Below are 20,886 nucleotides of genomic sequence, written 5' to 3' on the forward strand. Positions count from 1 at the left end.
TGCCAGTCCAGAATTGTGTGAAAGGATAGTTCGATCTTGTGGTGGCATTCTGAAATTTAAACATGCTGACGGAAATGTTGGGGAGGTTACCGTTGCCCATGCTGGTCTAGGTATTCGGACCGTGCGAGTCTTTGAACTTCCCTTTGAAATTACAAGTGACCAGATAAATGCTGTTATTGCTCCATACGGGAAAGTTTTGAGTAATATTGCCGAACGGTGGTCTGCTGCACACAAATTCCCTGTTTTGAATGGTGTGCGCCAATTAAAAGTCGAATTGCAGAAGCACATTCCGTCGTTTATAAACGTCTGCGGATATAGAGCTGTTGTGATGTATGATGACCAACCTAAAACGTGTGCTGTCTGCAATTTACCAGGCCACGTTCGTGCAGACTGTGTTCAAAGGCGAGTGGCGCAACTGCCTGCCGGCGATGCCGTCAGGCCCCCTGCTATGTCAACGCTGCCCGTGACGTATGTCGCCGTAGCGCGCGGTTTTGCAAGTGCCACTGCGCCCCCCGAAGTTACTACGAATACCGACCCACAAGCGACCGACCAACCGACCGACTCAGGTGTAGCATCTGTAGACACTCAACCCTCCTGCGAAGACATATCTGCTCCTGCCCTTGTCGCCGTGGAATCGCCCAATGAGGCAATGGATACGGACGCGACCTCAGTCGCTTCGGGTAGTGCTCCTCTGCATCCTGGAGCTTCTTTAGGAGGTATCAAAAGCGTATCAGGTGCACAGAAAACGGACTCGCAACCAGCCGTTTCTAGTGGTGCTCTTCCGAATCCTGCAGCTGCCTTAGGCACTGACCACAGCCCGTCAAGTGCAATGAAATCAGACCAGGCGTCAGTCACTTCGAGTAGTGCTACTTTGCAACCTGAGGCTTCTTCAGGTACCGTCCAAAGTCCACCACGAGACGCATCTCCCAAGAAATCTAAAAAACGGAGGATCGCGCGTCAAGGTGCAGAGCAGACTGCACCACAACTGCGTGAACAGGCGAAGCAAATAGGGGGCAAAATACGTCAATCTGCATCTGAGAACTTGCAGTGCAATCAGCAGTCATCTAACGAAGACCCTGTGTCCTTGGATAGTACCTCCGGTTCTGCCAGTTTGCCCTCCGATGACGTAGCAATTACCCGAACCGAAGATAAAAATCACCAGCAAACACCTGAATATAGTGCACCACTTAATGACGAACCGATGACAGGGCTGTCGAATCCGTGGGCAGACGATGTCGACGACACTACACAGGAGGACGAAATTATGGACACCACAGGAACCGTTACAGTCACCACGACGGCCACACCACGCGATGACGTCGTCTTGAATGTCATCGCCGCGACGGATACTGTCCCAGACACGGAGAAGCCGACTGATCCCTTCCCAAGTCATGAATATTTCTAGTCTGAACGGTTTTACTGACTTGTGTCCACATGTCTCTCGGGTCAGATTCTTAATGTTTTTTCGAAATGATATGTTGCCAGAGTTTTTCCTAATTACACTCCCGTCTTGGCTAACGTAGTTCCGTTGCAGGCCTATAAGATCGCTACGCTGAACATCAATAAAATTTGTAGCCCATTTAATTTACAAAATTTAAAAGATTTCCTGTATGCAGCTGATGTGGACATTTTGTTTTTACAAGAAGTAACAAACATCGAACTTGACTTCATACAGGGGTATAATGCTATAGTCAATCCTGGAATTGGATGTGATTTGGGTACCGCATTTCTTTTCAAAGAGGGCGTCGTCATTACAGACGTAACAAAACTGCCTAACGGCAGAGGCATTGCCGGCACGCTTTATAACACCAGGATTATTAATGTCTATGCCCCATCTGGTTCTACCAATCGGTGCCAACGAGCACAGTTTTTTAAGGAGGGAATTGTTCCTTTGTTTGGTGTACACTGCACCCATACCATCCTTGGAGGCGACTTTAACAGTGTCATACATGCCAAAGGCCAAACTCCGAACTACAACAAATCGCCGGACCTGGAACGTATCGTCACCGACCTCCGTTTAACTGATTCGTGGGAGCAAAAGCACGGCGCGGCACCCGGCTTTATCCACCTCACTAATCATTCAGCGAGCCGGTTGGATCGAATATATGTCTCGCCCAATCTGAAACACCGCATCCTGCAGTCTGAAGTTTGGCCAACCGTTTTTTCGGACCACGCTGCATATATATGCACATTAAATTTGGAACGACAAGGAACCTGTCGATATAAAGGGCCATGGAAACTTAATGTTTCACACTTAAAAGATCCTGCCTGTCGAGAAGCCTTTCTCACCACTTGGAGAGCCTGCGAGACCAAACTCAGCTCTTACCACTCGACCTTGGATTGGTGGCTCAAATGCGCCAAACCTCAGATCCGGAGATGTTTCATCAAGTACTCCCGGGAGAAGAGCTTTTGGCGGAAAAGAACGATAGAATTTTACTTTCATTGTCTCCGAGAACTCTACCTGCAAGGTGCTACAGCTATTGGGAACCATGGGAGAATTAAAAAATTCCAGGCAAAAATACTGACATTAAGGCGACAACACCTTGAAGGATACCAAATAAGGTCAAGAGCAGAGACTGTGGCGCAAAAAGAAGCCACTTCGATATATCATGTGATTCGTGAAACTAAACGAGGATTCCGCAAAATACTGACGGAGCTTAAAACTGATAATGGAACCACCTTGACAATGCACAACGACATAAAAGCAGAAATACTAACCCATTTCGACAACTTGTTTTCACATAAAGAGGTAGACGAAAAAGCACAGGACGATTTACTGACCCACCTGCAAGGACGCGTTGGTAACGCGTACGCGGAAGCTCTAATAGCGGAGGCGACCGAAGACGATGTACACTATGCTGTCTATCAAAGTGCAAAAAATAAATCCCCTGGAGCTGACGGCATACCAGCAGAATTTTATCAAGTCTTCTGGGAACATATAAAACATAGAATTACATGCATCTGTAATGAACTTCTGAACCTCAATAAGGAGATACCGAAAGATTTTCGCGAAGGTATGATAGTGTTAATCGCAAAAAAATCGGCTGGCAAGAAAATTGGAAATTTGAGACCAATCACTCTGCTGAACAGTGACTATAAAATTTTTTCGCGGCTCTTAGCCCACAGACTTAAAAATGTAATGGCCAGCGTCACCGGCCCATATCAGTCTAGCGTGGGCAAAGATAGGAAAATTCAGCAGACGCTGTCCGACTACCGCGACATAATTTCAATAGCAGAAGTATGTCGACTAAAATGTGCCATCGTGTCGTTAGATTTCGATAAAGCCTTCGACAGGATCAGCCACTCCTACCTCCTGAAAACGATGGGCGCAATGGGTTTTCCACCGAGATTCGTCGACCTCATACGACGTTTGGTAACGAATAACTCCTCCAGAATCATCATAAATGGACAGCCTAGCCGGCCAGTCGAGATCGCATGTTCCGTCAGGCAAGGTTGTCCGTTGTCCATGGCACTTTTTGCCATGGCCATCGAACCTTTGCTCGCTACCTTGACTCAGCGGTTACAAGGATTGCAAATACGAGGAAACAAAATAATATGTAAAGCTTATGCGGACGATGTTGGGTTTCTCGTTATGAATGTAGCGGAAGTCGAGACGGCAATGCACATAATAGAAAAATACGAACGAGCGTCAGCCGCGAGGTTAAACAGAACCAAGTCCGGCATATTGAATATCGGATGAGGCATTGGCATGCGCACACACGGTCACTTACGTGAGCTAACAGCCTTGAAGTGTCTCGGCATTGATTTCCGAAAAAATATACGTCAAACTATTGCGGCCAACTATAGACAAGTACTAAGTACCATACGAGCTAGTGTACGGACACATAGTATTCGACAATTAAATGAAATTCAGAGAGTGTCTTTAGCGAACGTCTCTATTACTTCCAAAGTCAATTATGTCGCCCAGATACTGCCAATACCCGCCGGCATCGCCAAACAAATTATGTCAGCAATAGGCTATTTTGTGAGCCGTGGCCACATCTTTAAAATCCAGTATGACACTCTGACGCTCGCCACTAATAATGGCGGCTTAAACTTAACGAATGTTACTAAAAAGTCGCAGGCTCTGTACATCTCCAATACGTTTCAACAATGGAGACAATCCGGCAGCTGTATCGCCGCGCACTTGCTATCTGAAATAGCTCCAGATGACCTCTCTCCACCCATTAATGTGCAGTACATACCGAGCGGACTTTACCATTTACGATGGTTTTTAATAGAATATAGCTACCTACGTTCAAGAATTCCGGAAAAAGACATGACAAACGTAAAAGAAATATATGGCAAATTGATGGGAGAAAAGAAGAACAACAAAATAGAACAAAACTATCCATGTTCTAACTGGAAAGTGATATGGGCAAATATTCATAACCGTAACTTAGCTACTCATCTGAAAGCAACATGGTACTTTGTTGTAAATAGGAAAGTTGCAACAAACTCGAAACTTCATTCGATCCACTTAGCGGATTCGCCTTTGTGTGCAACGTGTAGTTTAATTGATAACGAAGAACATCGTTTCGTGTGCGACAAGGTTAAAGATATCTGGCTGAATGTCCGACGAAAGCTGGCACTCATCCTTCGAACGTCACCTAACGCTATAACGCCTGCGGACTTTTTGACACCGGATGATGTACCCTTTCCTAACACGAAACGCAACGCAGTCAATTGGCTGAAAGCGGCAACGGTCCATTACCTCTTCACGAAGGAAGAGAAAAGCCAAGAGGATTTTTGGATCTCTCTGCTAACTGAGCATCACATGTTACTGAAGACTAGTAAATATAAAGAAACATACGCAAATTTTTTAATCAAGACCTTGATGTAAAAGAATTAACAAGAAATATCTGCGGACACAGAAGACAAACGTAAGAGAGTGTTCACCACTACTAACTTACTTAACAATCGTGAAAAAAAAAAATTATTTTAGTTTTTACCGGAATTGCCGTTCTTTGAGTTAAACGTTTATTAATTTATTTTTCAAGAAACCATTATAAATAGTTGCTTCTCACCGAATATGGTTTGTTTTTTAAGCATTTTCAGAGAGAAGAGGCAGTTTCGAAATGCCCTCTGACGTTTCTTTGTCAAGGAAGACTATTTGCTTTAAGTGTGACAACAAAAAACAGCGATGAAGAAGGAAACAAACTGAACATAACTTCTGTTTCTACCTACTGAAGACTTCATTCTTTTTTCACATTATCAATAAGCCCAAAGAAGGGGTACATTAGTTTCTCCACGATAAAGGGATTAACTTCGTCTCATCAGTTTATGGTAATGTACATGGCGTGAGAAGCCGACGCAAATGAAGGCGAATTATGGAGAGCGCAAGGATGGGCTAAAAGGGGTGATGGGAGGCCCAAAAAAAAAAAAAAAAAAAAGTGGTAGAGCACTGGACTAGTAAACCAAGGGTCGTGAGTTCCATCCTCAAAGGAAGAAGTCGAATTTTGGAAATCAGTTGCGCGTCGTGGCCGTATAGCAAACAGTATCTGTGATGACGAAGAATTAGCGACATGCCTTTTATTAAGAATTACTCTCAGATGTGATTAAGGCGAATGGCGCAGATAAAGCCTTTGCCAAAGCGGTTCAGCATAAGGTGGGACGAGGCAGTCTGAATTACATTTTACAGATGTATTTCTCACATATGTCAGAGCCTCTCGTGGTCGTCGTCGTCGTCGTCGTCGTCGCCGCCGCCGCTTCTGCAGAAGTAGCAAATGGCCATCGTGGCAAATGCGGCGAGGCACGCCCTGCCTTCGATTCCGTATGCACGAAGTGTGTGGTCTTGTTTCCCAGTCTATATTTGGTCGGTCACGTAAGAGGTTGAATGTAACGAATGGGTGGGAAAGAGCAAGGGCAGCGGCTGTGTAGAACGAAAACACAAATTATCAGGGGTGTGAGCGTTTCGAGATGAGTCATATACAAGTTGCACTTGGTCGTCAGTGACTGTGTGGCCTAATGGATAAGGCGTCGGACTTCGGATCTGAAGATTACAGATTCGAATGCTGTCACGCTCGTGTTTTATCAGTTCTGAAAAAGAAACATACCGTTTTAATGTAGCATTTGAGCAGTACGAAACCGTCTGAATGTTGCTGTTGACCATTTTCTGCTTGGAGATGCTCTTGAGCTTGAAACACACACTACAAGACCGGTGTTAACTAGCGAAATGGTCGGCAGAGTGCCGTCACCGCGAGTTTCCACTGGCACTTGCATATCTAAAAGAACGTCGGAAAGTAACTCGTTCGCCTTTTGAGTCACATCAAGTATGGCTGTTAATTTTGACGCCACTAGCTCTGCAGGTTGTCATGCAATTCCTTACCTCTCAGAAATGATTATGAAATAAAAGTGAAGTACGTGACGAGTGTGACGTTAGGAAAACATTAGGCAGCATGGAGAGATTCTGTATGGGACCACCCAACACAAACGAGTACTGTGTGACGTGCTGCCCGGCAAGTATTCACCGAAGCAGCCCGGCTAGCTCAGTCGGTAGAGCATGAGACTCTTATTCTCCGGGTCGTGGGTTCGAGTCCCACGCTGTCCGAAACGGAATTTTGTTGCGCTGCAGACGTAAATTACCGTTTTTCTGATTAACGTGATGTAATGGAAATAGCAACTTTAAACTTTGCCTAAGTCTCTGTCAGTCGCAAGGAAACTGTATTTGAAGGTGAAGGTGATTTTGTAGACATGTGTGAAAGACATGTTCTGAAATGCAAGTGTTGTTGTTTGGAGAGGACATCGGTTACGTGTCAGATGTGTAGCCAAGCAGTAATGGGTCGCCATAGCTGCAAATATTAGTCGGTAATATGAAGTGTTGTCAGCTGAAGTCTGATGATCCAGACGACAGTAAGGACGAAGTACGCAAATGTACCGTTATGCCGCGCCTCTTTAGCTCAGAGGTAGGGCGCTGGACTAGTAAACCAAGGGTCGTGAGTTCCATCCTCAAAGGAAGAAGTCGAATTTTGGAAATCAGTTGCGCGTCGTGGCCGTATAGCAAACAGTATCTGTGATGACGAACAATTAGCGACATGCCTTTTATTAAGAATTACTCTCAGATGTGATTAAGGCGAATGGCGCAGATAAAGCCTTTGCCAAAGCGGTTCAGCATAAGGTGGGACGAGGCAGTCTGAATTACATTTTATAGATGTATTTCCACATATGTCAGAGCCTCTCGCGGTCGTCGTCGTCGTCGTCGTCGCCGCCGCTGCTTCTGCAGAAGTAGCAAATGGCCATCGTGGCAAATGCGGCGAGGCACGCCCTGCCTTCGATTCCGTATGCACAAAGTGTGTGGTCTTGTTTTCCCAGTCTATATTTGGTCGGTCACGTAAGAGGTTGAATGTAACGAATGGGTGGGAAAGAGCAAGGGCAGCGGCTGTGTAGAACGAAAACACAAATTATCAGGGGTGTGAGCGTTTCGAGATGAGTCATATACAAGGTGCACTTGGTCGTCAGTGACTGTGTGGCCTAATGGATAAGGCGTCGGACTTCGGATCTGAAGATTACAGATTCGAATGCTGTCACGCTCGTGTTTTATCAGTTCTGAAAAAGAAACATACCGTTTTAATGTAGCATTTGAGCAGTACGAAACCGTCTGAATGTTGCTGTTGACCATTTTCTGCTTGGAGATGCTCTTGAGCTTGAAACACACACTACAAGACCGGTGTTAACTAGCGAAATGGTCGGCAGAGTGCCGTCACCGCGAGTTTCCACTGGCACTTGCATATCTAAAACAACGTCGGAAAGTAACTCGTTCGCCTTTTGAGTCACATCAAGTATGAGTGTTAATTTTGACGCCACTAGCTCTGCAGGTTGTCATGCAATTCCTTACCTCTCAGAAATGATTATGAAATAAAAGTGAAGTACGTGACGAGTGTGACGTTAGGAAAACATTAGGCAGCATGGAGAGATTCTGTATGGGACCACCCAACACAAACGAGTACTGTGTGACGTGCTGCCCGGCAAGTATTCACGGAAGCAGCCCGGCTAGCTCAGTCGGTAGAGCATGAGACTCTTATTCTCCGGGTTGTGGGTTCGAGTCCCACGCTGTCCGAAACGGAATTTTGTTGCGCTGCAGATGTAAATTACCGTTTTTCTGATTAACGTGATGTAATGGAAATAGCAACTTTAAACTTTGCCTACGTCTCTGTCAGTCGCAAGGAAACTGTATTTGAAGGTGAAGGTGATTTTGTAGACATGTGTGAAAGACATGTTCTGAAATGCAATTGTTGTTGTTTGGAGAGGACATCGGTTACGTGTCAGATGTGTAGCCAAGCAGTAATGGGTCGCCATAGCTGCAAATATTAGTCGGTAATATGAAGTGTTGTCAGCTGAAGTCTGATGATCCAGACGACCGTAAAGACGAAGTACGCAAACGTACCGCTAGGCCGCGCCTCTTTAGCTCAGTGGTAGGGCGCTGGACTAGTAAACCAAGAGTCGTGAGTTCCATCCTCAAAGGAAGAAGTCGAATTTTGGAAATCAGTTGCGCGTCGTGGCCGTATAGCAAACAGTATCTGTGATGACGAACAATTAGCGACATGCCTTTTATTAAGAATTACTCTCAGATGTGATTAAGGCGAATGGCGCAGATAAAGCCTTTGCCAAAGCGGTTCAGCATAAGGTGGGACGAGGCAGTCTGAATTACATTTTATAGATGTATTTCTCACATATGTCAGAGCCTCTCGCGGTCGTCGTCGTCGTCGTCGCTGCCGCTGCTTCTGCAGAAGTAGCAAATGGCCATCGTGGCAAATGCGGCGAGGCACGCCCTGCCTTCGATTCCGTATGCACAAAGTGTGTGGTCTTGTTTTCCCAGTCTATATTTGGTCGGTCACGTAAGAGGTTGAATGTAACGAATGGGTGGGAAAGAGCAAGGGCAGCGGCTGTGTAGAACGAAAACACAAATTATCAGGGGTGTGAGCGTTTCGAGATGAGTCATATACAAGGTGCACTTGGTCGTCAGTGACTGTGTGGCCTAATGGATAAGGCGTCGGACTTCGGATCTGAAGATTACAGATTCGAATGCTGTCACGCTCGTGTTTTATCAGTTCTGAAAAAGAAACATACCGTTTTAATGTAGCATTTGAGCAGTACGAAACCGTCTGAATGTTGCTGTTGACCATTTTCTGCTTGGAGATGCTCTTGAGCTTGAAACACACACTACAAGACCGGTGTTAACTAGCGAAATGGTCGGCAGAGTGCCGTCACCGCGAGTTTCCACTGGCACTTGCATATCTAAAACAACGTCGGAAAGTAACTCGTTCGCCTTTTGAGTCACATCAAGTATGAGTGTTAATTTTGACGCCACTAGCTCTGCAGGTTGTCATGCAATTCCTTACCTCTCAGAAATGATTATGAAATAAAAGTGAAGTACGTGACGAGTGTGACGTTAGGAAAACATTAGGCAGCATGGAGAGATTCTGTATGGGACCACCCAACCCAAACGAGTACTGTGTGACGTGCTGCCGGCAAGTATTCACCGAAGCAGCCCGGCTAGCTCAGTCGGTAGAGCATGAGACTCTTAATCTCAGGGTCGTGGGTTCGAGCCCCACGCTGGGCGAAACGGAATTTTGTTCCGCTGCAGATGTAAATTACCGTTTTTCTGATTAACGTGATGTAATGGAAATAGCAACTTTAAACTTTGCCTAAGTCTCTGTCAGTCGCAAGGAAACTGTATTTGAAGGTGAAGGTTATTTTGTAGACATGTGTGAAAGACATGTTCTGAAATGCAAGTGTTGTTGTTTGGAGAGGACTTCGGTTACGTGTCAGATGTGTAGCCAAGCAGTAATGGGTTGCCATAGCTGCAAATATTAGTCGGTAATATGAAGTGTTTTCATCTGAAGTCTGATGATCCAGACGACCGTAAGGACGAAGTACGCAAAAGTACCGCTAGGCCGCGCCTCTTTAGCTCAGTGGTAGAGCACTGGACTAGTAAACCAAGGGCCGTGAGTTCCATCCTCAAAGGAAGAAGTCGAATTTTGGAAATCAGTTGCGCGTCGTGGCCGTATAGCAAACAGTATCTATGATGACGAACAATTAGCGACATGCCTTTTATTAAGAATTACTCTCAGATGTGATTAATTCGCATGGCGCAGATAAAGCCTTTGCCAAAGCGGTTCAGCATAAGGTGGGACGAGGTAGTCTGAATTACATTTTATAGATGTATTTCCACATATGTCAGAGCCTCTCGCGGTCGTCGTCGTCGTCGTCGCCGCCGCTGCTTCTGCAGAAGTAGGAAATGGCCATCGTGGCCAATGCGGCGAGGCACGCCCTGCCTTCGATTCCGTATGCACAAATTGTGTGGTCTTGTTTCCCAGTCTATATTTGGTCGGTCACGTAAGAGGTTGAATGTAACGAATGGGTGGGAAAGAGCAAGGGCAGCGGCTGTGTAGAACGAAAACACAAATTATCATGGGTGTGAGCGTTTCGAGATGAGTCCTATACAAGTTGCACTTGGTCGTCAGTGACTGTGTGGCCTAATGGATAAGGTGTCGGGCTTCGGATCTGAAGATTACAGGTTCGAATGCTGTCACGCTCGTGTTTTATCAGTTCTGAAAAAGAAACATACCGTTTTAATGTAGCATTTGAGCAGTACGAAGCCGTCTGAATGTTGCTGTTGACCATTTTCTTCTTGGAGATGCTCTTGAGCTTGAAACACACACTACAAGACCGGTGTTAACTAGCGAAATGGTCGGCAGAGTGCCGTCACCGCGAGTCTCGAATGGCACTTGCACATCTAAAACAACGTCGGAAAGTAACTCGTTCGCCTTTTGAGTCACATCAAGTATGAGTGTTAATTTTGACGCCACTAGCTCTGCAGGTTGTCATGCAATTCCTTACCTCTCAGAAATGATTATGAAATAAAAGTGAAGTACGTGACGAGTGTGACGTTAGGAAAACATTAGGCAGCATGGAGAGATTCTGTATGGGACCACCCAACCCAAACGAGTACTGTGTGACGTGCTGCCCGGCAAGCATTCACCGAAGCAGCCCGGCTAGCTAAGTCGGTAGAGCATGAGACTCTTAATCTCAGGGTCGTGGGTTCGAGCCCCACGCTGGGCGAAACGGAATTTTGTTCCGCTGCAGATGTAAATTACCGTTTTTCTGATTAACGTGATGTAATGGAAATAGCAACTTTAAACTTTGCCTACGTCTCTGTCAGTCGCAAGGAAACTGTATTTGAAGGTGAAGGTGATTCTGTGGACATGTGTGAAAGACATGTTCTGAAATGCAAGTGTTGTTGTTTGGAGGGGACATCGGTTACGTGTCAGATGTGTAGCCAAGCAGTAATGGGTCGCCATAGCTGCAAATATTAGTCGGTAATATGAAGTGTTGTCTGCTGAAGTCTGATGATCCAGACGACCGTAAAGACGAAGTACGCAAAAGTACCGCTAGGCCGCGCCTCTTTAGCTCAGTGGTAGGGCGCTGCACTAGTAAACCAAGGGTCGTGAGTTCCATCCTCAAAGGAAGAAGTCGAATTTTGGAAATCAGTTGCGCTTCGTGGCCGTATAGCAAACAGTATCTGTGATGACGAACAATTAGCGACATGCCTTTAATTAAGAATTACTCTCAGATGTGATTAAGGCGAATAGCGCAGATAAAGCCTTTGCCAAAGCGGTTCAGCATAAGGTGGGACGAGGCAGTCTGAATTACATTTTATAGATGTATTTCTCACATATGTCAGAGCCTCTCGCGGTCGTCGTCGTCGTCGTCGTCGTCGCCGCCGCCGCTTCTGCAGAAGTAGCAAATGGCCATCGTGGCAAATGCGGCGAGGCACGCCGTGCCTTCGATTCCGTATGCACGAAGTGTGTGGTCTTGTTTCCCAGTCTATATTTGGTCGGTCACGTAAGAGGTTGAATGTAACGAATGGGTGGGAAAGAGCAAGGGCAGCGGCTGTGTAGAAAGAAAACACAAATTATCAGGGGTGTGAGCGTTTCGAGATGAGTCATATACAAGTTGCACTTGGTCGTTAGTGACTGTGTGGCCTAATGGATAAGGCGTCGGACTTCGGATCTGAAGATTACAGGTTCGAATGCTGTCACGCTCGTGTTTTATCAGTTCTGAAAAAGAAACATACCGTTTTAATGTAGCATTTGAGCAGTAAGAAGCCGTCTGAATGTTGCTGTTGACCATTTTCTTCTTGGAGATGCTCTTGAGCTTGAAACACACACTACAAGACCGGTGTTAACTAGCGAAATGGTCGGCAGAGTGCCGTCACCGCGAGTCTCGAATGGCACTTGCACATCTAAAACAACGTCGGAAAGTAACTCGTTCGCCTTTTGAGTCACATCAAGTATGAGTGTTAATTTTGACGCCACTAGCTCTGCAGGTTGTCATGCAATTCCTTACCTCTCAGAAATGATTATGAAATAAAAGTGAAGTACGTGACGAGTGTGACGTTAGGAAAACATTAGGCAGCATGGAGAGATTCTGTATGGGACCACCCAACCCAAACGAGTACTGTGTGACGTGCTGCCCGGCAAGCATTCACCGAAGCAGCCCGGCTAGCTAAGTCGGTAGAGCATGAGACTCTTAATCTCAGGGTCGTGGGTTCGAGCCCCACGCTGGGCGAAACGGAATTTTGTTCCGCTGCAGATGTAAATTACCGTTTTTCTGATTAACGTGATGTAATGGAAATAGCAACTTTAAACTTTGCCTACGTCTCTGTCAGTCGCAAGGAAACTGTATTTGAAGGTGAAGGTGATTTTGTGGACATGTGTGAAAGACATGTTCTGAAATGCAAGTGTTGTTGTTTGGAGGGGACATCGGTTACGTGTCAGATGTGTAGCCAAGCAATAATGGGTCGCCATAGCTGCAAATATTAGTCGGTAATATGAAGTGTTGTCAGCTGAAGTCTGATGATCCAGACGACCGTAAGGACGAAGTACGCAAAAGCACCGCTAGGCCGCGCCTCTTTAGCTCAGTGGTAGAGCACTGGACTAGTAAACCAAGGGTCGTGAGTTCCATCCTGAAAGGAAGAAGTCGAATTTTGGAAATCAGTTGCGCGTCGTGGCCGTATAGCAAACAGTATCTGTGATGACGAAGAATTAGCGACATGCCTTTTATTAAGAATTACTCTCAGATGTGATTAAGGCGAATGGCGCAGATAAAGCCTTTGCCAAAGCGGTTCAGCATAAGGTGGGACGAGGCAGTCTGAATTACAATCTATAGATGTATTTCCACATATGTCAGAGCCTCTCGCGGTCGTCGTCGTCGTCGTCGTCGCCGCCGCTGCTTCTGCAGAAGTAGCAAATGGCCATCGTGGCAAATGCGGCGAGGCACGCCCTGCCTTCGATTCCGTATGCACAAAGTGTGTGGTCTTGTTTCCCAGTCTATATATGGTCGGTCACGTAAGAGGTTGAATGTAACGAATGGGTGGGAAAGAGCAAGGGCAGCGGCTGTGTAGAACGAAAACACAAATTATCAGGGGTGTGAGCGTTTCGAGATGAGTCATATACAAGTTGCACTTGGTCGTCAGTGACTGTGTGGCCTAATGGATAAGGCGTCGGACTTCGGATCTGAAGATTACAGGTTCGAATGCTGTCACGCTCGTGTTTTATCAGTTCTGAAAAAGAAACATACCGTTTTAATGTAGCATTTGAGCAGTACGAAACCGTCTGAATGTTGCTGTTGACCATTTTCTGCTTGGAGATGCTCTTGAGCTTGAAACACACACTACAAGACCGGGGTTAACTAGCGAAATGGTCGGCAGAGTGCCGTCACCGCGAGTTTCCACTGGCACTTGCACATCTAAAACAACGTCGGAAAGTAACTCGTTCGCCTTTTGAGTCACATCAAGTATGAGTGTTAATTTTGACGCCACTAGCTCTGCAGGTTGTCATGCAATTCCTTACCTCTCAGAAATGATTATGAAATAAAAGTGAAGTACGTGACGAGTGTGACGTTAGGAAAACATTAGGCAGCATGGAGAGATTCTGTATGGGACCACCCAACCCAAACGAGTACTGTGTGACGTGCTGCCCGGCAAGTATTCACCGAAGCAGCCCGGCTAGCTCAGTCGGTAGAGCATGAGACTCTTAATCTCAGGGTCGTGGGTTCGAGCCCCACGCTGGGCGAAACGGAGTTTTGTTACGCTGCAGATGTAAATTACCGTTTTTCTGATTAACGTGATGTAATGGAAATAGCAACTTTAAACTTTGCCTACGTCTCTGTCAGTCGCAAGGAAACTGTATTTGAAGGTGAAGGTGATTTTGTAGACATGTGTGAAAGACATGTTCTGAAATGCAAGTGTTGTTGTTTGGAGAGGACATCGGTTACGTGTCAGATGTGTAGCCAAGCAGTAATGGGTCGCCATAGCTGCAAATATTAGTCGGTAATATGAAGTGTTGTCAGCTGAAGTCTGATGATCCAGACGACCGTAAGGACGAAGTACGCAAAAGTACCGCTAGGCCGCGCCTCTTTAGCTCAGTGTTAGAGCGCTGGACTAGTAAACCAAGGGTCGTGAGTTCCATCCTCAAAGGAAGAAGTCGAATTTTCGAAATCAGTTGCGCGTCGTGGCCGTATAGCAAACAGTATCTGTGATGACGAACAATTAGCGACATGCATTTTATTAAGAATTACTCTCAGATGAGATTAAGGCGAATGGCGCAGATAAAGCCTTTGCCAAAGCGGTTCAGCATAATGTGGGACGAGGCAGTTTGAATTACATTTTATAGATGTATTTCTCACATATGTCAGAGCGTCTCGCGGTCGTCGTCGTCGTCGTCGTCGTCGTCGTCGCCGCCGCTGCTTCTGCAGAAGTAGCAAATGGCCATCGTGGCAAATGCGGCGAGGCACGCCGTTCCTTCGATTCCGTATGCACGAAGTGTGTGGTCTTGTTTCCCAGTCTATATTTGGTCGGTCACGTAAGAGGTTGAATGTAACGAATGGGTGGGAAAGAGCAAGGGCAGCGGCTGTGTAGAACGAAAACACAAATTATCAGGGGTGTGATCGTTTCGAGATGAGTCATATACAAGTTGCACTTGGACGTCAGTCACTGTGTGGCCTAATAGATAAGGCGCTGGACTTCGGATCTGAAGATTACAGGTTCGAATGCTGTCACGCTCGTGTTTTATCAGTTCTGAAAAAGAAACATACCGTTTTAATGTAGCATTTGAGCAGTACTAAACCGTCTGAATGTTGCTGTTGACCATTTTCTGCTTGGTGATGCTCTTGAGCTTGAAACACACACTACAAGACCGGTGTTAACTAGCGAAATGGTCGGCAGAGTGCCGTCACCGCGAGTTTCCACTGGCACTTGCACATCTAAAACAACGTCGGAAAGTAACTCGTTCGCCTTTTGAGTCACATCAAGTATGAGTGTTAATTTTGATGCCACTAGCTCTGCAGGTTGTCATGCAATTCCTTACCTCTCAGAAATGATTATGAAATAAAAGTGTAGTACGTGACGAGTGTGACGTTAGGAAAACATTAGGCAGCATGGAGAGATTCTGTATGGGACCACCCAACCCAAACGAGTACTGTGTGACGTGCTGCCCGGCAAGCATTCACCGAAGCAGCCCGGCTAGCTCAGTCGGTAGAGCATGAGACTCTTAATCTCAGGGTCGTGGGATCGAGCCCCACGCTGGGCGAAACGGAATTTTGTTCCGCTGCAGATGTAAATTACCGTTTTTCTGATTAACGTGATGTAATGGAAATAGCAACTTTAAACTTTGCCTACGTCTCTGTCAGTCGCAAGGAAACTGTATTTGAAGGTGAAGGTGATTTTGTAGACATGTGTGAAAGACATGTTCTGAAAGGCAAGTGTTGTTGTTTGGAGAGGACATCGGTTACGTGTCAGATGTGTAGCCAAGCAATAATGGGTCGCCATAGCTGCAAATATTAGTCGGTAATATGAAGTGTTGTCTGCTGAAGTCTGATGATCCAGACGACCGTAAGGACGAAGTACGCAAAAGCACCGCTAGGCCGCGCCTCTTTCGCTCAGTGGTAGAGCACTGGACTAGTAAACCAAGGGTCGTGAGTTCCATCCTCAAAGGAAGAAGTCGAATTTTGGAAATGAGTTGCGCGTCGTGGCCGTATAGCAAACAGTATCTGTGATGACGAACAATTAGCGAGATGCCTTTTATTAAGAATTACTCTCAGATGTGATTAATTCGAATGGCGCAGATAAAGCCTTTGCCAAAGCGGTTCAGCATAAGGTGGGACGAGGCAGACTGAATTACATTTTATAGATGTATTTCTCACATATGTCAGAGCCTCTCGCGGTCGTCGTCGTCGTCGTCGCTGCCGCTGCTTCTGCAGAAGTAGCAAATGGCCATCGTGGCAAATGCGGCGAGGCACGCCCTGCCTTCGATTCCGTATGCACAAAGTGTGTGGTCTTGTTTTCCCAGTCTATATTTGGTCGGTCACGTAAGAGGTTGAATGTAACGAATGGGTGGGAAAGAGCAAGGGCAGCGGCTGTGTAGAACGAAAACACAAATTATCAGGGGTGTGAGCGTTTCGAGATGAGTCATATACAAGGTGCACTTGGTCGTCAGTGACTGTGTGGCCTAATGGATAAGGCGTCGGACTTCGGATCTGAAGATTACAGATTCGAATGCTGTCACGCTCGTGTTTTATCAGTTCTGAAAAAGAAACATACCGTTTTAATGTAGCATTTGAGCAGTACGAAACCGTCTGAATGTTGCTGTTGACCATTTTCTGCTTGGAGATGCTCTTGAGCTTGAAACACACACTACAAGACCGGTGTTAACTAGCGAAATGGTCGGCAGAGTGCCGTCACCGCGAGTTTCCACTGGCACTTGCATATCTAAAACAACGTCGGAAAGTAACTCGTTCGCCTTTTGAGTCACATCAAGTATGAGTGTTAATTTTGACGCCACTAGCTCTGCAGGTTGTCATGCAATTCCTTACCTCTCAGAAATGATTATGAAATAAAAGTGAAGTACGTGACGAGTGTGACGTTAGGAAAACATTAGGCAGCATGGAGAGATTCTGTATGGGACCACCCAACACAAACGAGTACTGTGTGACGTGCTGCCCGGCAAGTATTCACGGAAGCAGCCCGGCTAGCTCAGTCGGTAGAGCATGAGACTCTTATTCTCCGGGTCGTGGGTTCGAGTCCCACGCTGTCCGAAACGGAATTTTGTTGCGCTGCAGATGTAAATTACCGTTTTTCTGATTAACGTGATGTAATGGAAATAGCAACTTTAAACTTTGCCTACGTCTCTGTCAGTCGCAAGGAAACTGTATTTGAAGGTGAGGGTGATTTTGTAGACATGTGTGAAAGACATGTTCTGAAATGCAATTGTTGTTGTTTGGAGAGGACATCGGTTACGTGTCAGATGTGTAGCCAAGCAGTAATGGGTCGCCATAGCTGCAAATATTAGTCGGTAATATGAAGTGTTGTCAGCTGAAGTCTGATGATCCAGACGACCGTAAAGACGAAGTACGCAAACGTACCGCTAGGCCGCGCCTCTTTAGCTCAGTGGTAGGGCGCTGGACTAGTAAACCAAGAGTCGTGAGTTCCATCCTCAAAGGAAGAAGTCGAATTTTGGAAATCAGTTGCGCGTCGTGGCCGTATAGCAAACAGTATCTGTGATGACGAACAATTAGCGACATGCCTTTTATTAAGAATTACTCTCAGATGTGATTAAGGCGAATGGCGCAGATAAAGCCTTTGCCAAAGCGGTTCAGCATAAGGTGGGACGAGGCAGTCTGAATTACATTTTATAGATGTATTTCTCACATATGTCAGAGCCTCTCGCGGTCGTCGTCGTCGTCGTCGCTGCCGCTGCTTCTGCAGAAGTAGCAAATGGCCATCGTGGCAAATGCGGCGAGGCACGCCCTGCCTTCGATTCCGTATGCACAAAGTGTGTGGTCTTGTTTTCCCAGTCTATATTTGGTCGGTCACGTAAGAGGTTGAATGTAACGAATGGGTGGGAAAGAGCAAGGGCAGCGGCTGTGTAGAACGAAAACACAAATTATCAGGGGTGTGAGCGTTTCGAGATGAGTCATATACAAGTTGCACTTGGTCGTCAGTGACTGTGTGGCCTAATGGATAAGGCGTCGGGCTTCGGATCTGAAGATTACAGGTTCGAATGCTGTCACGCTCGTGTTTTATCAGTTCTGAAAAAGAAACATACCGTTTTAATGTAGCATTTGAGCAGTACGAAACCGTCTGAATGTTGCTGTTGACCATTTTCTGCTTGGAGATGCTCTTGAGCTGGAAACACACACTACAAGACCGGTGTTAACTAGCGAAATGGTCGGCAGAGTGCCGTCACCGCGAGTTTCCACTGGCACTTGCCCATCTAAAACAACGTCGGAAAGTAACTCGTTCGCCTTTTGAGTCACATCAAGTATGAGTGTTAATTTTGACGCCACTAGCTCTGCAGGTTGTCATGCAATTCCTTACCTCTCAGAAATGATTATGAAATAAAAGTGAAGTACGTGACGAGTGTGACATTAGGAAAACATTAGGCAGCATGGAGAGATTCTGTATGGGACCACCCAACCCAAACGAGTACTGTGTGACGTGCTGCCGGCAAGTATTCACCGAAGCAGCCCGGCTAGCTCAGTCGGTAGAGCATGAGACTCTTAATCTCAGGGTCGTGGGTTCGAGCCCCACGCTGGGCGAAACGGAATTTTGTTCCGCTGCAGATGTAAATTACTGATTTTCTGATTAACGTGATGTAATGGAAATAGCAACTTTAAACTTTGCCTAAGTCTCTGTCAGTCGCAAGGAAACTGTATTTGAAGGTGAAGGTTATTTTGTAGACATGTGTGAAAGACATGTTCTGAAATGCAAGTGTTGTTGTTTGGAGAGGACATCGGTTACGTGTCAGATGTGTAGCCAAGCAGTAATGGGTTGCCATAGCTGCAAATATTAGTCGGTAATATGAAGTGTTGTCAGCTGAAGTCTGATGATCCAGACGACCGTAAGGACGAAGTACGCAAAAGTACCGCTAGGCCGCGCCTCTTTAGCTCAGTGGTAGAGCACTGGACTAGTAAACCAAGGGTCGTGAGTTCCATCCTCAAAGGAAGAAGTCGAATTTTGGAAATCAGTTGCGCGTCGTGGCCGTATAGCAAACAGTATCTATGATGACGAACAATTAGCGACATGCCTTTTATTAAGAATTACTCTCAGATGTGATTAATTCGCATGGCGCAGATAAAGCCTTTGCCAAAGCGGTTCAGCATAAGGTGGGACGAGGTAGTCTGAATTACATTTTATAGATGTATTTCCACATATGTCAGAGCCTCTCGCGGTCGTCGTCGTCGTCGTCGTCGCCGCCGCTGCTTCTGCAGAAGTAGGAAATGGCCATCGTGGCCAATGCGGCGAGGCACGCCCTGCCTTCGATTCCGTATGCACAAATTGTGTGGTCTTGTTTCCCAGTCTATATTTGGTCGGTCACGTAAGAGGTTGAATGTAACGAATGGGTGGGAAAGAGCAAGGGCAGCGGCTGTGTAGAACGAAAACACAAATTATCATGGGTGTGAGCGTTTCGAGATGAGTCCTATACAAGTTGCACTTGGTCGTCAGTGACTGTGTGGCCTAATGGATAAGGTGTCGGGCTTCGGATCTGAAGATTACAGGTTCGAATGCTGTCACGCTCGTGTTTTATCAGTTCTGAAAAAGAAACATACCGTTTTAATGTAGCATTTGAGCAGTACGAAGCCGTCTGAATGTTGCTGTTGACCATTTTCTTCTTGGAGATGCTCTTGAGCTTGAAACACACACTACAAGACCGGTGTTAACTAGCGAAATGGTCGGCAGAGTGCCGTCACCGCGAGTCTCGAATGGCACTTGCACATCTAAAACAACGTCGGAAAGTAACTCGTTCGCCTTTTGAGTCACATCAAGTATGAGTGTTAATTTTGACGCCACTAGCTCTGCAGGTTGTCATGCAATTCCTTACCTCTCAGAAATGATTATGAAATAAAAGTGAAGTACGTGACGAGTGTGACGTTAGGAAAACATTAGGCAGCATGGAGAGATTCTGTATGGGACCACCCAACCCAAACGAGTACTGTGTGACGTGCTGCCCGGCAGGTATTCACCGAAGCAGCCCGGCTAGCTCAGTCGGTAGAGCATGAGACTCTTAATCTCAGGGTCGTGGGTTCGAGCCCCACGCTGGGCGAAACGGAGTTTTGTTACGCTGCAGATGTAAATTACCGTTTTTCTGATTAACGTGATGTAATGGAAATAGCAACTTTAAACTTTGCCTACGTCTCTGTCAGTCGCAAGGAAACTGTATTTGAAGGTGAAGGTGATTTTGTAGACATGTGTGAAAGACATGTTCTGAAATGCAAGTGTTGTTGTTTGGAGAGGACATCGGTTACGTGTCAGATGTGTAGCCAAGCAGTAATGGGTCGCCATAGCTGCAAATATTAGTCGGTAATATGAAGTGTTGTCAGCTGAAGTCTGATGATCCAGACGACCGTAAGGACGAAGTACGCAAAAGTACCGCTAGGCCGCGCCTCTTTAGCTCAGTGTTAGAGCGCTGGACTAGTAAACCAAGGGTCGTGAGTTCCATCCTCAAAGGAAGAAGTCGAATTTTCGAAATCAGTTGCGCGTCGTGGCCGTATAGCAAACAGTATCTGTGATGACGAACAATTAGCGACATGCATTTTATTAAGAATTACTCTCAGATGAGATTAAGGCGAATGGCGCAGATAAAGCCTTTGCCAAAGCGGTTCAGCATAATGTGGGACGAGGCAGTTTGAATTACATTTTATAGATGTATTTCTCACATATGTCAGAGCGTCTCGCGGTCGTCGTCGTCGTCGTCGTCGTCGTCGTCGTCGTCGTCGCCGCCGCTGCTTCTGCAGAAGTAGCAAATGGCCATCGTGGCAAATGCGGCGAGGCACGCCGTTCCTTCGATTCCGTATGCACGAAGTGTGTGGTCTTGTTTCCCAGTCTAT

The 20,886-nt window shown here is 46.2% G+C and overlaps 10 non-coding genes across 10 annotated transcripts; all 10 read left to right on the top strand.

Annotated features, from left to right (window-relative positions):
• The first annotated feature begins 6,477 nt into the window (after positions 1 to 6,477).
• Positions 6,478 to 6,550, top strand: Trnak-cuu (transfer RNA lysine (anticodon CUU)). The gene has a single exon. It is a non-coding gene; the product is annotated as a tRNA-Lys (tRNA).
• A 1,433-nt stretch (positions 6,551 to 7,983) lies between these two features.
• Positions 7,984 to 8,056, top strand: Trnak-cuu (transfer RNA lysine (anticodon CUU)). Its single transcript has one exon. It is a non-coding gene; the product is annotated as a tRNA-Lys (tRNA).
• A 1,430-nt stretch (positions 8,057 to 9,486) lies between these two features.
• On the top strand, positions 9,487 to 9,559 carry Trnak-cuu (transfer RNA lysine (anticodon CUU)). Its single transcript has one exon. It is a non-coding gene; the product is annotated as a tRNA-Lys (tRNA).
• Positions 9,560 to 10,988: 1,429 nt separating this feature from the next.
• Positions 10,989 to 11,061, top strand: Trnak-cuu (transfer RNA lysine (anticodon CUU)). Its single transcript has one exon. It is a non-coding gene; the product is annotated as a tRNA-Lys (tRNA).
• A 1,436-nt stretch (positions 11,062 to 12,497) lies between these two features.
• Positions 12,498 to 12,570, top strand: Trnak-cuu (transfer RNA lysine (anticodon CUU)). Its single transcript has one exon. It is a non-coding gene; the product is annotated as a tRNA-Lys (tRNA).
• A 1,432-nt stretch (positions 12,571 to 14,002) lies between these two features.
• Trnak-cuu (transfer RNA lysine (anticodon CUU)) lies at positions 14,003 to 14,075 on the top strand. Its single transcript has one exon. It is a non-coding gene; the product is annotated as a tRNA-Lys (tRNA).
• A 1,442-nt stretch (positions 14,076 to 15,517) lies between these two features.
• Trnak-cuu (transfer RNA lysine (anticodon CUU)) lies at positions 15,518 to 15,590 on the top strand. The gene has a single exon. It is a non-coding gene; the product is annotated as a tRNA-Lys (tRNA).
• Positions 15,591 to 17,021: 1,431 nt separating this feature from the next.
• On the top strand, positions 17,022 to 17,094 carry Trnak-cuu (transfer RNA lysine (anticodon CUU)). Its single transcript has one exon. It is a non-coding gene; the product is annotated as a tRNA-Lys (tRNA).
• Positions 17,095 to 18,524: 1,430 nt separating this feature from the next.
• Positions 18,525 to 18,597, top strand: Trnak-cuu (transfer RNA lysine (anticodon CUU)). Its single transcript has one exon. It is a non-coding gene; the product is annotated as a tRNA-Lys (tRNA).
• A 1,432-nt stretch (positions 18,598 to 20,029) lies between these two features.
• On the top strand, positions 20,030 to 20,102 carry Trnak-cuu (transfer RNA lysine (anticodon CUU)). Its single transcript has one exon. It is a non-coding gene; the product is annotated as a tRNA-Lys (tRNA).
• The last annotated feature ends 784 nt before the right edge of the window (positions 20,103 to 20,886 follow it).

The sequence above is a fragment of the Schistocerca gregaria genome, chromosome 8 (assembly GCF_023897955.1).
Source record: "Schistocerca gregaria isolate iqSchGreg1 chromosome 8, iqSchGreg1.2, whole genome shotgun sequence".
Classification (NCBI taxonomy): domain Eukaryota; kingdom Metazoa; phylum Arthropoda; class Insecta; order Orthoptera; family Acrididae; genus Schistocerca; species Schistocerca gregaria.